Source organism: Megalops cyprinoides, chromosome 4 (genome assembly GCF_013368585.1).
Source record: "Megalops cyprinoides isolate fMegCyp1 chromosome 4, fMegCyp1.pri, whole genome shotgun sequence".
Classification (NCBI taxonomy): domain Eukaryota; kingdom Metazoa; phylum Chordata; class Actinopteri; order Elopiformes; family Megalopidae; genus Megalops; species Megalops cyprinoides.
Window position 1 is genome coordinate 42,185,557 of NC_050586.1, and position 15,136 is coordinate 42,200,692.

The 15,136-nt window shown below is 38.0% G+C and overlaps 1 long non-coding RNA gene across 1 annotated transcript; it reads right to left on the reverse strand.

Moving 5' to 3' along the window:
- Nucleotides 1-222: 222 nt before the first annotated feature.
- On the reverse strand, nt 223-8,477 carry LOC118775998. Its single transcript, XR_005004906.1, has 3 exons — nt 7,514-8,477; nt 6,949-6,986; nt 223-885 (listed from the first exon to the last, which is right to left on the reverse strand). It is a non-coding gene; the product is annotated as an uncharacterized LOC118775998 (long non-coding RNA).
- Between the last annotated feature and the right edge of the window lie 6,659 nt (nt 8,478-15,136).

Below are 15,136 nucleotides of genomic sequence, written 5' to 3' on the forward strand. Positions count from 1 at the left end.
GTCAAGACTGCAGTGCTCCATAGAACATTAAAATATGAGCATGATAAACAAATACTCCTTAGTCAATACATTCTTCAGGAATTTGATATCATCTTATACAAATTCTATATTTTGGAATCCTTAAGGATTTTCAAAAATCCTACAGGATTTCTTCTTCTGACAATCCTGAACGATGATTCAAAAATATATTAAACTCCTCAAAGAATATTTTGACTAGGGGTACACAATGCACAGCTGAGGTACAAGGCAAATGCCAAAAATCAATTTTGTATCCAACAACAGATATGAAATTTTCTTTCTCAATTATGTGCTATGAGACATTAGAAGAGTTAATAGAAAGCAAATGCGTGAATTCTCAAACAACAAGTACAATGGCTTTTAACAACTTATTTCATTTTGCAGCATTCTGATGCCTTCATGTGTTTTCTTGAAGTAAAAAGGATTCAAAAAGGTTGAAGGTAAAATTGGCATCATCGCTGTTCTAGCAAGCACTGAATGTAGAATGAGCCACATCTTCAAAGACAGCTTCGACAGCCTGGATCTCAACCTGGCTGAATAAGTCCACTAAGTGCAGGTTGCCAGTGGGGATTTCTCTCCTGGAATTTCTTCAGTACTTCCACCACAGCAACAGTACTGTCTTCCTTAATCAGCATGACACCAACAACCACGTCATACACACTGGTGCACAGAGAGAGAGAACAGAAGGAGTGAATAGCATGTGCTCCAGTATGTTGCATCCAGCAAATAGATATCTTGGCCATACATCAGAGGCATTTTCTGTTGCCTATCTGTCTGGCAGCACAACAGGAATGTCTCTAATTCTGTCTGTACCCTCAGCTGGAACTTGTTCTGTGGTGCCTCACGAGTCCATGTCTGAAACAGTATCTGTTGAGGAAAAAAAGAAAAGAAAAAAAAACAGAAAGGGCTGGATTTGCACTTGTCATATACAAAGGCAAAGTAAGGTCAATCTTTAGCCATTGAGATTGCTCACAGACAACTTTAAGCATCTGTAGAGTAACAGACATGTACATTTCCAAAAATATTTACAATATTTTTGACCTACAGGTTGACATGATCAATGTTTGAGGCCTGACTTTGTTCCCTTGCCTTTGATATTTCACGTTTATCAGTTGGGAAAAAGCATCTTCTGGCTAGAGATGGTGAACCTTGCTCCCTGAACACCTCCTTTCTCACAAAATGGGCAACATGGTACCTCATATCACTGCATTTGCAAACCCTTGCTTGGTGAGGTCTGATATGTAAACCTCAACTGTTTTGTCAAATGGTTCTCGCATACATGCTGAAATACATGAGAATACATGAGAAAACTGTAGTTCTATTCTAGTACAATAGTTAAGGAAAAGCTATACAGGTCATATGGCTCTTATGTGGATAATAGCCTAAACCTATACTTGTATCAAGTTGTGGGCCTACATTGTTGGAAATTTTTTATTAGGAATAACCCCTTGAGATGTACCATCTCGTTTTCGAGGGGGTCCTCAACGACAATAATACAATATAGACACAATTAGACAAAACATTCAACAAAACAAAAAACAAGATAATTAGGCCAAATGTGACAAAAAACAGTAAATATCAAATACATACAAATATCAACAAATATCAAAATATCAAAGACATACAAAGTCAGGAGATCATATTCCAGACAGAGCATTAAAAATGGATCATTCATTCATAGATTATAGAAAGGTATTAATGTTAGTGATAGCGTTAAGTTATAAAGTTATAAAACAAATCATAATTATAACTTAATTATAGATTATAGAGGTGTTATTATGGACATATACAACTGATCCTATAATAAGAAGACAGGGCATTTTTGAACAAGTTGAAAGATGATATAGACCGAATATTTACGGGTAGATTATTCCAATCAGAGGGAGCTTTAAACATAAAGGCTTTCTTAGCTATTGACTTAGAGACTGCAGGTACAGAAAAAAAGGGCTGTATAGAGTGTCTCAGTTGATAATCAGAGGAAAAAGGTACCATAAACTTTTTTAAAATGTTGACGGTAACTGAAATGTATACATTTGAAAATAAACTAGAGCCAATGTTGCTGTCTTATGATGGGAGAGGGCAAATTAAGAGTTTCATACATTGTACAATGATGAGTTGCGAAAGGACAGCCAAGAACAAATCTGCATAGTCTATTATAAACTATATTTAGTGGAAGAAGATTAATTTTCGATGCAGTCTGATATACAACATCAGCATAATCCAATATTTGTAAAATAAGTTGTAACGCAAGCTTCTTTTTAACAGTAAGTGAAAAGCAGTTTCGGGAGCGAAAAAAGAACACCGATAGCTAGAATAATTTTCTTCACAGTATAACTAATACGGCATTTAAATGAGAGTTCAGAGTCAAGCCATAGGCCCAGGTATTTGATGTGTTCAACTCTTTGCAGTGGCGTACCATCAAGACAGGCAATAATACATGAATAAGCTTTAGTTTTGTATTAAATGTTTAGGTGAGTTCCAAAAATCATAGTGTGAAATTTAGTTTTATTGAGTAGTAATTTATTAGCTGCAAACCAGTGTTGTAGGGTATTAAAATCAGACTGCAGAGCTGATTCAATCTGTATTAAGTTAGGTTTAGACGTGCGTATTACCGTATCGTCTGCATAAAGTTGAAAACAATTAGTACAAAATCGAGGGGAGGTCTATTAATTAATAAAAATGGAAAAAAAGTGGACCAAGATTTGAGTCTTGAGGCACACCTCGTTGCTGTACTAATGTATCAGATTTGTTTCCTTGTATAACAACACATTGTTTTCTGTTATGAAGATAGGAGTTGAACCAAAATAAGGCATTACGTGACAGTCCAACTGAGTGAAGTTTATCTAAAAGAAGGTAGTGATCAGCCAGCTCAAAAGCTTTGGTCAAGTCAATGAAAAATGCACCTGTTAATTTACTATTGTTTGATGCGCAAAAAATAGTTAATAAAGTTAGTTGGTTAGGCAGTAGTTATGGAATAATTAGATCGAAAGCCAGATTGAAAAGGTGATAGGGTATTGTACTTATTAAGATAATATGACAATTGATCATAAATTAATTTTCAAATACTTTTGCAGTAGAACAGATGATTGAAATTGGTCTGTAGTTATTGGGTTCAGGTACATCACCCCCTTGTGTGTGATACGAGTGATACGTGAACATTTCCATATGGCAGGTATTTCACAAGTAGATAAAGACATGTTGAAAAGATCACAAAGAGGGTACATGAGAATGTGGGATGATAATTTGAGAAATTTGGTTTCAATGCCATCTAACCCAGCATTACTATTTACTTTTAGATCATTAATGGCATCCGGTACCTCTACCTCTAAGTGTTATTCTCCTGAAAGAGAAGGAACTGTGACTAGACAGTAAATCGTTAAAATCACCACCAATAGAAGGATCAGGCATTATGGCAGAGCAAACCGAGGAGAAATGCTGATTAAATGCTCGAGCGACTAAGAGTGGATCATGCAGTATAACATTATTAACTCTTAACTGATTAAGTGAAGTTTTATCAGATGCATTAATTATTGTTTTGATTTTATTTCAAAATTGTTTAGGATTTTTAAAGTCATGAGCAAGAAATTCTTTAAAATAATTGGATTTGGCATTTCTAGTCATAGTTTTGCTCATATTCCTCAACTGTCTGTACTTTTCCCAATCAGCAGGATCCTTGGACTTTTGAAATGTGGCCCAGGCATTATCTCTCTGCCTAAAAATACTAAAAAAATAGATCAGAGGTTATCCAGAGAAGATGCCTTCCCTTAACTTTGGTAGTTTGCAAGGGACCATGTTTATCTATAACTTCAGTGAGTTCAGAATATAAAAAGTCCCAAGCATCATGAACATTTTGGTATTAGTTGATACCTGTCCCAATTAATTGAAATTAGGTCATTAATAAATCGATCTATATTCATTTTCTTATAGTGCCTGATTCTGATTCTGATTCTGGGTGGCAATTTGGGTAGTTTAATTTTCCAGATGCAGTACACAATTGCATGATCACTGAGATTTATAAAAACAGGGGTTATGTCTATTTGGGTGTGAGACCAGTATCCAGTCAAGCAGAGATTGGCTTGTAGGTGTAACATGAGTGGGCTCACTAATTAACTGAGTTAGGTTCAAACTTCCAATAATGTTTGTTTCTTTAGTAGAAGATTTGTCAATCCAATTCTTATTGAAGTCACCTAATATAATAATTTCATTTCTACAAGTAATAGAATTTATAGTAGAAATCATACAGTTAAAGGATTCAGCAGGTGCAGAGGGAGGTCTATAAATGTTTCCAATAGTTATGTACTTAGTCTCATGCAGTTACCTTTACAAAAATACACTCAAAATTTAAAGGCTCAACATCAGGGATAATTAACTCAGAAACCAGATTAGAGGACACATATGTGGCTACGCCACCACCCCTAGTGCCTCTGTGACATAATTTGTAAGTTTAATTTCATTGTTAGATATTCTGTTAGTGAGCCAAGTTTCTGATAAAGTAATAACATTAGGTTTGTAATGTTCAACCCATGCTCGAAATAAATCAATTTTTGGTATAAGGCTTCTGATATTCAAGGGAATTATTTTTAGTCCTTTAACACCATCCAGTTTGACAGTTGCGCCCCCCGCTCACCCTGCGCTCACACCGGCAGCGACTACAAGCAACAAAGCGGCCGGAAGTCATTCATTTCCAAATGTCGCTGGGCGAAACTGAGCGACATGGCGTGTCGGGTCGCCTGGCGACGTGATCGCCGCGACTTGGCGACTAAATAAAAGTTAAGCTAAGTTTAACTTTATGCAAATGAGCAGCGACAGAGTCGAGTGACGGCCAATCAGGGCAGATGTGTTCCTTCTTTCGCCGTGAAACGTTTTCTTACACTTTAGTTCCTATATTAGCATTTTACTTCCCATAGCGGCGATTGCGAATGCTATTTTGCGGTCCATGGTGAAACGGTAGTGTTTGAAGCAAGATCACACTCTTATAGGAAAATAAATTCCCTCCTCGTACCAGAGCCATGTAGCGAGAGAGTCGCGCCATCTCCGTTCTCTTCAATGGACCATTTTTTACAGCAATGGCGGATTGTGGAGCGATCAATAGTTCCCAGAAGTTAGCAGCAAATACTGGCAGCGCAGAGTTGCAGAAGAATAGACCGTTTGTGATCCACTTTTAAAGGGTAAGACGTTTAAAGAAACAGATTATATATTATCAGCACATCTGAATCAAATTAACATGTGCATAAAAGCATGTTAGTGGATTATCTCCCACTAAATTAGTAGATTTAGGGAGCGTTAACCGACAACAGATTAGGCTAGGTAGGATATTGGATAAAGTTAGCAACACATAACATTAACCGCGAACAGCCTATTAATTGTAAATTCCGTTCTCTTAAAGCCATTTAGTAAAATTGCTGAAAAAAAAAAATGAATGCCAACCATTTTTTTTCTCCTCTCTGTGTTAGTGGGGAATCCTTTCTCCGAGCGATTGTAGCATCCCCATGCAGCATAGCAAACCATGGTGGAGACCATATGCAAGGACAACACGGAGGAAAGGGCACAGTTTCTTAGAGATTTGTGATGAACTCATGACAATCATTGACAGTCACCTGTCGGTCTCCTTCTGTCCTATCTGAAAGTCATAGATTACGTTAGTCATTAAATCAAAGATTACTATTTAGGCCCTTAGTTACCATGGGATTACTGAAACCACCATGAATGAAAGAAATGTGAGAAAGTTAATCTGATCTGAATTTTGAAACATTCCTTCCCTTCCCCTCCCTCTAAATATATCAGAACACATTAGGATATGATTGCTCTTGACTACCATAGGCCTACAAGTTTAAGAACATCATAATAAAAAAAGAGAAAGAATTCAAAGCAATAAACAGCAGCACGCGCTCTACCCAAGGTAACGTTAGCCTAAAATATGTCAACACGGCAGGTAACATTAGCTGTTCACATTAATCCTCATTTAGTACTCAAAATTGCAGGTCTGTCTCTGTATTTACGCATTCAAATTGCCCGCCAAGAACTTCCTGGAACTATCTGAAGTCTAGGTGAATCGGCCAGCAACATGGCGAGCTCAGTGCACGTTACTTTGAGAGCTCTGCATGTTTGTCCCCCAAAGTTTAGAAACTAGTCCTTCTTTTTAACGCAAAACTTGTCTTATAGATATTGTTGTGCAAAGACTGAATTCCGACTTTTTATTTAACGTTTTTCTCGCCACCGTTTGTAATGCCGAAACCTAACCAGACGAACATTACTGCAGCTACAGCAATGTTCTTGCACAATTACTGTGGTAATGCTAGCGACGAGGACATGGAGACCTCATCCTCAAAGGCACGGCGCCCCCTGCCTAAAACCCCAAACAAAATTCCGGTCACACTCAAGAAATCAAAAGATGAAGCGGAAGTATCTAATGCCACCATACTTGCCACTGTGAACAACCTCTCTGCTATGTGTAGAGGAGCTGGGGTAATGATTAGAGCTTTGTGTCGACTACGCCACCTACTGGAGGTCTGATCACTATGTAGGAAATTAGCCTGGGTTGGAACTAACCACCGGTTACCAAATACAACCAGCTTCTCGTATAATACACACCAAGGCACACAGGTTTGTGCAAGGATGAAGCAGAGACAGGGTTCTATTAAAATTGTACATACACTTTATTTTATTTATATTATAGGTTACACTTTAATTAGTGGGGCTAAACACCCAGTTGGACAGAGGAATATTGTACTGATAACAGATACTAAAGGCGACACAGACACCAACATGGACACAAAATAAACTAAAATGAGCAGGAGCGGAGCTTACCAGAGGGAGACCTTGTCTGGAAGGAGGGTCAGAAGGACCACACATGGCTACACACACACTGCACTGCACACCCCGGTGACACTACACTGCAAATGACGGTGGAACAGAGACACAAATACCCACCACCAGGTGTCAAGCCTCCCTGCTGGATGTCCCCAGTCCTGCCAGAAAAGAAAAGAGAGACACAATAATGAGACAACATAGAAGGGCCCCACCAGTTAGGTCTGAGCCCACAGGGCTAACCAATTCGCAATTATGGACACAGGTGATAACACACATCCAGATCACAACAAATAACGCATCCCCAATGGGCACAGCAAGGCGCCTTAACCAGGCCTGGAACGTGTGAAAACTGAAGGTGAAACACACGGGCCCAGGAGGGCAGACTAGTCACAGATGGGGCCTAGCAACAGATGCAAGACACCCAAACCGAAAATAACAAACAAAAGAAAACAACAACCAGAACAGGTAACAAGGAAAAATATGTTTTACAATCCAACACAACAGTAGACCATTCCTCATGCTACCCAACAGGGAACCCCATACCCACTGTCCACACACACACACACGCACAAGCATGCACCTTGCACCAACACTGAGCACGTCTACACACACCCAGCACTCTCAACAATAACTCACACAATCACCTGCACGCACACACGGACCAACAAACACAATCACACGTTACCACTCGGATGCTCCGGCCACCCTTGTACGGTGCCGCCGTGGTAGAGCATTCGCTGCACAGGAGTCATAAAACGAAAAGAATCATTAAAGACAAAACAGCAGCCGGTGAACAGAATGCAGCCTTGATCTTGTGCACTTCCGGTAAACGACCCACCACGGCCAAAGACGAAAAGAGATGAACCCCCGTTGCGAGGTAATGACACAGCAAAGCAGCCGGTAACTTAAACAAGGACACGCACACACCGATTAAGTTGTACCCCAAATACGGCACACTGCGAATCACAATAGGGGCAATATTCCAAATGTTTTGCCCTTCACGGTCGAGACGTGGGCACCCAAATACTGCTCGACAGCGATAGCGACTGGAGCAGAGGACGCAAAATGCCAAATAGAGCAGAATTCAAATCGCCTACCTGGCTGCAGCACTGCCGGGCTTTTAAAGGAATCCCACGGCAAACAATTGGCATGACTAGCGTCGCATACAGTGACGTCAGTTGATGCGACACCGCACTGTTGCTGTTGCTTCTGCTTAAAGGTGCAGGCACTCCGTTACATATGCTACAAGAACTTAATGAGCAAATGAAGAACAACACTGTCATATTTGCAGAAGTGGCCAAAGGCGTGGAGCCAAAGCAATAAAATTCTGTCCAAAGCGCTTACTTTGGAAAAGGAAGTTACAAAAATCGGGACAGAGAATGCCAAAACTGAGAGAATCCTGGAGCTTGAGCGTGATAAACGCCGCTGGAATTTGAAACTACACAGGCTCAAGGAGCAAGAAAATGAAAACACGAGAGAGAAGGTGTCACAGATTCTAGTCAAGATCGACAGTATTGTTGACTCGGTACATCGGCTGGGCAAAAAGGAGGAAGGCAGGCATCGCTATGTCGTTATGCAGTTCATGAGGCACTTCAGAGATGAGCTCTGGCGTCTGACCAAGGGCTCTGCAGTATGCTGAATGTAAGCTTTGCATAGCACATCCTACCGGCTGACAGGGAGGCGAGAGCAGCAGTTTGGCCACAAATCAAGCAAGCCAGAGAAGCAGGTCAGCGAGCGTATTTCAGAGGGACGGCTGGCTACATTAATGGTAAAAGAATTGTGGTTCCCTAATTACCTATTCATCTAAGTTCATAACTCAAGCCACTTTATTGACCAAATACTTGGAACTTTTTTTTTCATTTCTAAGAAGGACATTTCAGTTCATTGCCTACAAAGGGACATTGCCTTATGTTCATATCCTAAAACAGCCTTTTCCTGCAAAAAACCTCAAGTTATTATTTTTACATTGTAAGCTGTTCTTTAATGTTCTCTGTTAATTCAATTTTGTTTCATTTCACTTAATGCAAGGGGCCTTAGAGACAATATTAAACGAAAGGCAATTTATCTTTTTTGCAAAAGCAAGAAACTGCACTGTGTTTTGCTACAAGAGACTCATTCTAATGAATCTGATGAAAAGTTCTGGACCAGCCAATGGGGTGATAAGAATTTATTTTGTCATGGAACCAATGGCTCTGCAGGTACTGCAATTCTATCGAACAAATTCCCTGGGAACATAATTACTTCAAAAAAAAAAATATTGATGGACACTGGATCCTAAGTGTTTTGTGAATTGAGCATTCTTTTATTATTTTAGGGAACATTTATGGATACAATAATATAAACCAGAATAAGAGTTTACTTTCCGAAATCTTATTAAGGATCTGAAACTTAGATACTAGTAATATTGTGTTAGGAGGTGACTTCAATATGGTGTATAATGAGTGGTTGGACCGGTCACCCACCAAATTTCATAACAATCAATATAATCCTTATCTAGTTAATTTTTGTAGTAGTCACAATCTGATTGACTCATGGCGCATTATACATCCTAATTTAAAATAATTTCCTTGGTTTAAGCCAGATGGTTCAAGTAGGTCTAGGATTGATTTTTGGTTAATTTCTGAATGTATAAAAGAATTTGTTGCTGATTGCTCTATATCTACCACTCCATTATCCGACCATTGCTTTATTAGTTTAACTTTGAAACCTACTAATGCTTACAAGCAAAATAAGGGTTATTGGAAGTGTTACATTCTGAGGTCTACTGTCAGGGGGTTATAGACATTATTACTGAAGTTTCTGAAGATGCCAGCCTTTCTTCTTATATCTCCAAATGGGAATTTTTGAAATTTAGAATAAAAAACTTTTCCATATTTTTTAGTAAACAACTGAAACAATCCACTCAGCTAGAAGAGGCCAAATTGACTAGAGAGATAAGTCTGTGCTGCAATAAACCCACAATTGATGATTCTGACAAAATGAAATTACTCATAATAATAACCAAATTGGATGATATTTACACAAGGAAAACAACTTATATTAGATCTAAAGCAAAATGGATCAAGGAAGGAGAGAGAAATTATTCTTATTTTTGTAGATAAAAAATTTTTTGTAGAAAAAAATATGGGAACATTGATCATTAATGTTAATGAATGCTCAGACCCAAAGAGAATTGCCAATGAAACATTTTCTTTTTGTAATAATATATATTCTTCTAATGTCTCACCTGATGCAGCAGAAATCTTTGATAAAATGAAAGATTTTACTCTTCAAATAAATAGTGATTTCAGAGATGACTGTAAGGCAGAGATCTCATATGAGGATCTAGAGAAAGCAGTACAGTGCTTGACTCCTGAACGCTTTCCTGGCCTAGATGGCCTTACAGCTAATTTTTATAAATATTTTTGGGAACATATCAAAGTGCTTTTATTTGAAACACTAAAAGAAAATATAGAAAATGTATCACTCCCATGGACTATGAGGCAAGGTATAATAGTAAAACCAGGTAAAGATCCCAAAGTATTGGATAACTGGTGACCAATAACGCTACTCAACAATGATTATGATTACAAACTGCTAACACACATATTTTCAAATCGTCTCAAAGAAGGGCTTTCTCAAATAAGAAGTGACACCCAATCAGGATTTATGAGAGGTAGATCAATACATAACAATGTGCGCCTAGTCTTACACTTACTTGAATATAGTGATTATATAAATGATGATGGCTTCATTCTTTTTCTTGATTTTTATAAAGCTTTTGACATGGTAGAACATCCTTTTATTTTCAAAGCATTGGAATTCTGTGGTTTAGGAGAGAATTTCAGGAATGTAATCACATGCTTTTATCATAACACTAATAGCCCAATATCTTTATCAGGTGGCACTTCCCCCCGTTTCACAATTAATAGAGGTATAAAACAAGGCTGCCCAATTTCACCATCACTCTTCTTAGTTGCAGCAGAAATGCTCTCAATTCTTATCAAAAATTCAGATGTTGAGCAATTGAGTCTCTTTGAGAACCAAATAGTCGTAAGTCAGCTGGCAGACGACACAACTTTGTTTCTGAAAAATGTTGTGCAGGTTCCAAAGGCTATTCAGATTATAGATTTATTTTCCAAAGCAACACACAACGCACTGGTTCACAATTGAACTTGGAAAAAGTGTGAACAATTACCTATACATGACTGCCACCTTGTGGCAGCTTGTGGTATCACCATTAAAACTGCGGTCAAATACTTAGGTGTGCATATTACAAAATATACTAAATTAAGTGAAACTTTGAATATCTGGAACAAAATGGATGAATGCAAATCAAGGTTAGACAGATGGTCAAATAGAGATCTTTCTCTTTTTGGTCGTATTTATATAACAAAGAGGGAAAGCTTTTCAAGGTGCATTTATCCAGCTTATTCTCTTCCCATATCTAATAAAGCGGCAAAGACCATCAACAAGTTAAACCTTGATTACATTTGGAAAAGAAACCCTCATTATTTAAAGAAAGCACCCATGGTAAAAAAAAAAAAAAAAACTATGAAGATGCCAGTTGACAGGCCATTGACTTTGACTGTATAAATGGAACCTTAAAGATCAAATGGTTAAGATCCTTTCTGGTAAATAACAACAGCCTTTGGTATTGTGTTCCCAGGGAAAATTTCAAAAAGATTGGTGGTATTGACTTTCTTTTATGTTGTGATTTTTTTGTTCATAAATTACCTGTAAAATTATCCTCATTCCATTCACAAATACTCTTATATTGGAAATTACTGTACAAACACAATTTGACACTGCATGATGTTTCCATCTGGAATTGCAGATTCATTCTTTTTAGGAATAGGTCTTTATTGTGAAATTTAATTTCCAGTGCAACCGTAAACAGTATGGTAAGGTTATTAAAATCATACCAACTTCTTTTATTTTGATGGCTAAAAATGCACTACCTGGTCCCCCCCCCCCCCCCTTAGCTTTGATCACAATAACTGTATTTTCTGTGATGAAGAAATAGAAACTACGGATCCCTTTTTTTTCTGTCTTTCTGGTGTACTTTCTGGCAGGACACGTATGATTAGCTAGAATCAAAAATCTTTTCTCTCTCCCATTTTACCAGAAATGATATTACATTTGGAGTCATAATGGAGGATAGAAAACTGAATTTCTGTTGAATACTTTATGTATTTTAGGTAATTTTTTATCCATAAATGTAAATGTAGTAAAAGCAATGCAAAATAAATGCAATAAAAGACACAACCCTTACTGGTGGTCTTTGTAAGAGAACTAGCACTGTACCACAAATCACTGAAGTATATGGAAAAGAAAACAGCAGAAAAACTACTGTACATTATTGATGCCCTAAAATTATTAGAAGAGACTCCTTAGCTATTTTGAGTCTCAACTGATGTGTCGGGTTTCTTTATTTAAGTTCATCTCAGCAACAGTTCGTTCAAACGGCAACTTAATTCCATATCGGCAAATCACCGTACAGCACCGTGAAAACTATATCCAAACATACAAACGACAACTTCACAACCCTGTACCACAACCAAACTGAAAATATCAACAGCGGCGAAGTTTATCTACATTGTACATCAATAAAATCGTTCACACGTTTCCATGGTTATACATTTTATGAAATAAATAAATGTCATACCTCGCTGCGCATACCAAGGAATGCAGACTAAAAATATGATAATCCTGTTTTCTGTTGTTAAACGTGCGTCAATTCTACTCTTTTTCACAAAGTGCAAATCCACTTTAGGCCCAAACATATCAGCGTCCCCCATTCAGACCCGCCAGCCAACTTTTAAAGCTCATCTCACCTGATGCAAAAAACTGTGGTGTCACCAGGACAATTTTCAATGCTACAGGTGTACAGTCAAAGTTTACACACACGCGAATCACAAAGACATTCAAATTACAAACATTTGTTAAGTTACAGAATAAATTGCACAAATATCTTATCCCAACCCATACTTATTTAATAATAAACAGCAAAAAAACAAATTGCAAGGAGCAACAGGTGTATATGCAGTGTGTATACATTCACAAACACTCCCCAATCACTCTGCCCTCCCCTCAGCCTGCATCCATCCTTTATGCCTTTTCTCACTCCTCCTATCCCAGACCACAATTTCCAACTCCTCCCAGGCTCCTCCTTCAAGATCATCCCATTTTCCATTTTAATACACCATTATTTAATTTTTAAGCTGTTACATTTACCCTGCCTGGAAAGTCCCATAAACTCCATAGTCATTAATTGTATATTATTTTTAAACATAACACCTCTGAAATTTCCCATTATTTTCCACTCCACACCTATATGATTTCTAAACATGATTAAATAATACAGAGTTAATTTTATTTTTTAGCATATATGCCTGAAATATTACCATTATTTCCAGGCCCACGTTTGAATAATAAAAAAGGTCAGATAACTCAGTTAGCCAGACAGCGGTGCTGCAGACTGTAAGAAGGCACACAGATATCTATGTGCCATAAGCTACAAGGTTAGGCCTTAAAACAAAGGGTTAATGTAAGAACTAGGCCCCGTCTGGACACGGCCCAGGAGATGGGCCACAGGAACAAGACAAAGAAGAATTAAACCCCGCGAAGGGGGGCCGTTGGCTCAACACTACTATGACGGGCAACTATGACAAATTGCAGTAAATCCACATACAGTTCACAAGCATTTGTCAGTAGATGTCAGCTAGGCCAAAGCTGTATGACTCCTAAAAGAAAATATAAAACTAAAATGGGATGCATATGTTAAAAGGAGGCAAAAACATGCTGACACGCTGTAGGGGCATGTCAAGGGGAGAAGATACAATAAGCGAGGGTGGCATGACTATGAGTCAGAGGAAGAAGATTCAATAAGCGTGACTGTAAAACAATAGGAGAAAGTGGCATGACTATGAAATCAGAGAAAAAAAGATACAATAAGCGTAGACCGTAAACAAATAGAAGTGAAGGGAGAGAAGATACAATAAACGAGGACCGTAAACCAATAGGAGAAGTGAAGGGAAAGAAGATACAATAAGCGTAGACCGTAAACCAATAGAAGAAGTGAAGGGAGAGAAGATACAATAAGCGTAGACCATGAACCAATAGGAGAAGTGAAGGGAGAAAAGATACAACAAGCGTAGACTATGAAACAATAGAAGTGAAGGGAGAGAAGATACAATAAGCGTGGACCATGAACCAATAGGAGAAGGTGGCATGACTATGGAACAGCAACATAGTGCACAAAGGTTCTGGGGTGACTTCCAGGGAGGGCAAATGCTGAAGGCAGTGTTCCTTCTCCAAGGTCACCCACTGTCCTGTAATAGCCCCCAAGATTAATCCCCTAGCGGTGTCTTACAATGGCCTACATGCAATGTTGGGGTACCTTGGGTAACCCCCCAGCATTACTTAGGCATGGAGTCACATCATATTACTTTTCAGTAGTAGTGCTTAATGCATACAATATTTTCCACTATACAAAGTATAATAAAATACATATTATTTAAGGCTAACATATTAGATTGCCTGGTTTCCTTATACACTTCCAGACCTCCACATCTATAGTAAAGATAAAGTAAATAGCTAATGTAATATATCAATAACTTCAGTCAATAACTCTGGTTAAAATCAAAAACTAACATCTGTTGGCAGGCCCGGCCCAAACTAATTTGGCGCCCTAGGCGAAAATTTAGGTGGCGCCCCCCTTGCATCGGAGTAAATTCGACTGCTGGTGTACATACTCACAAGAAACTGAATAGCTTTGTCTTCGACATTCTTTTATTTGCGATTGCAAAATCAAAACACTTGGAACAAATTAGAAAGAAATACAATAAAAATATGAAATGAATTTTTGAAATACAATATGAATAGCTTAAATAAAGTATAAGATTTAAATAGCCACAAAATAAAAAAAGTGTAAACCAGTGGCATAAAATAAATTATAAATACAATATAAATAAGGCACTGCACACAATAAGATGTTAAAAAAAACCCAGTATTGCCAAAAAAAAAAAAAAAATACAAGAATATCAATAAAAGGGGAGAAAGGGGGCTCTTATAAAGACATCTACTGGTGCTTTTTGGTACTGCATCAAAACTACACAACCACCTACTCAACCTCATATCACCTGCTGCTACAGCTTAACTCTCCTGCTCTTTCTTACAGCAAAGTCATCTATAACATCATCGTATGATAGCTTACTTGAGACCACATTATTTATACTAATGATGGCAAGTCCACTTAGACGTTCCTACATCATTGTAGCTCTCAAGTAGGTTTTTATCAGTTTAAGCTTTGAGAAGCTTCTTTCTG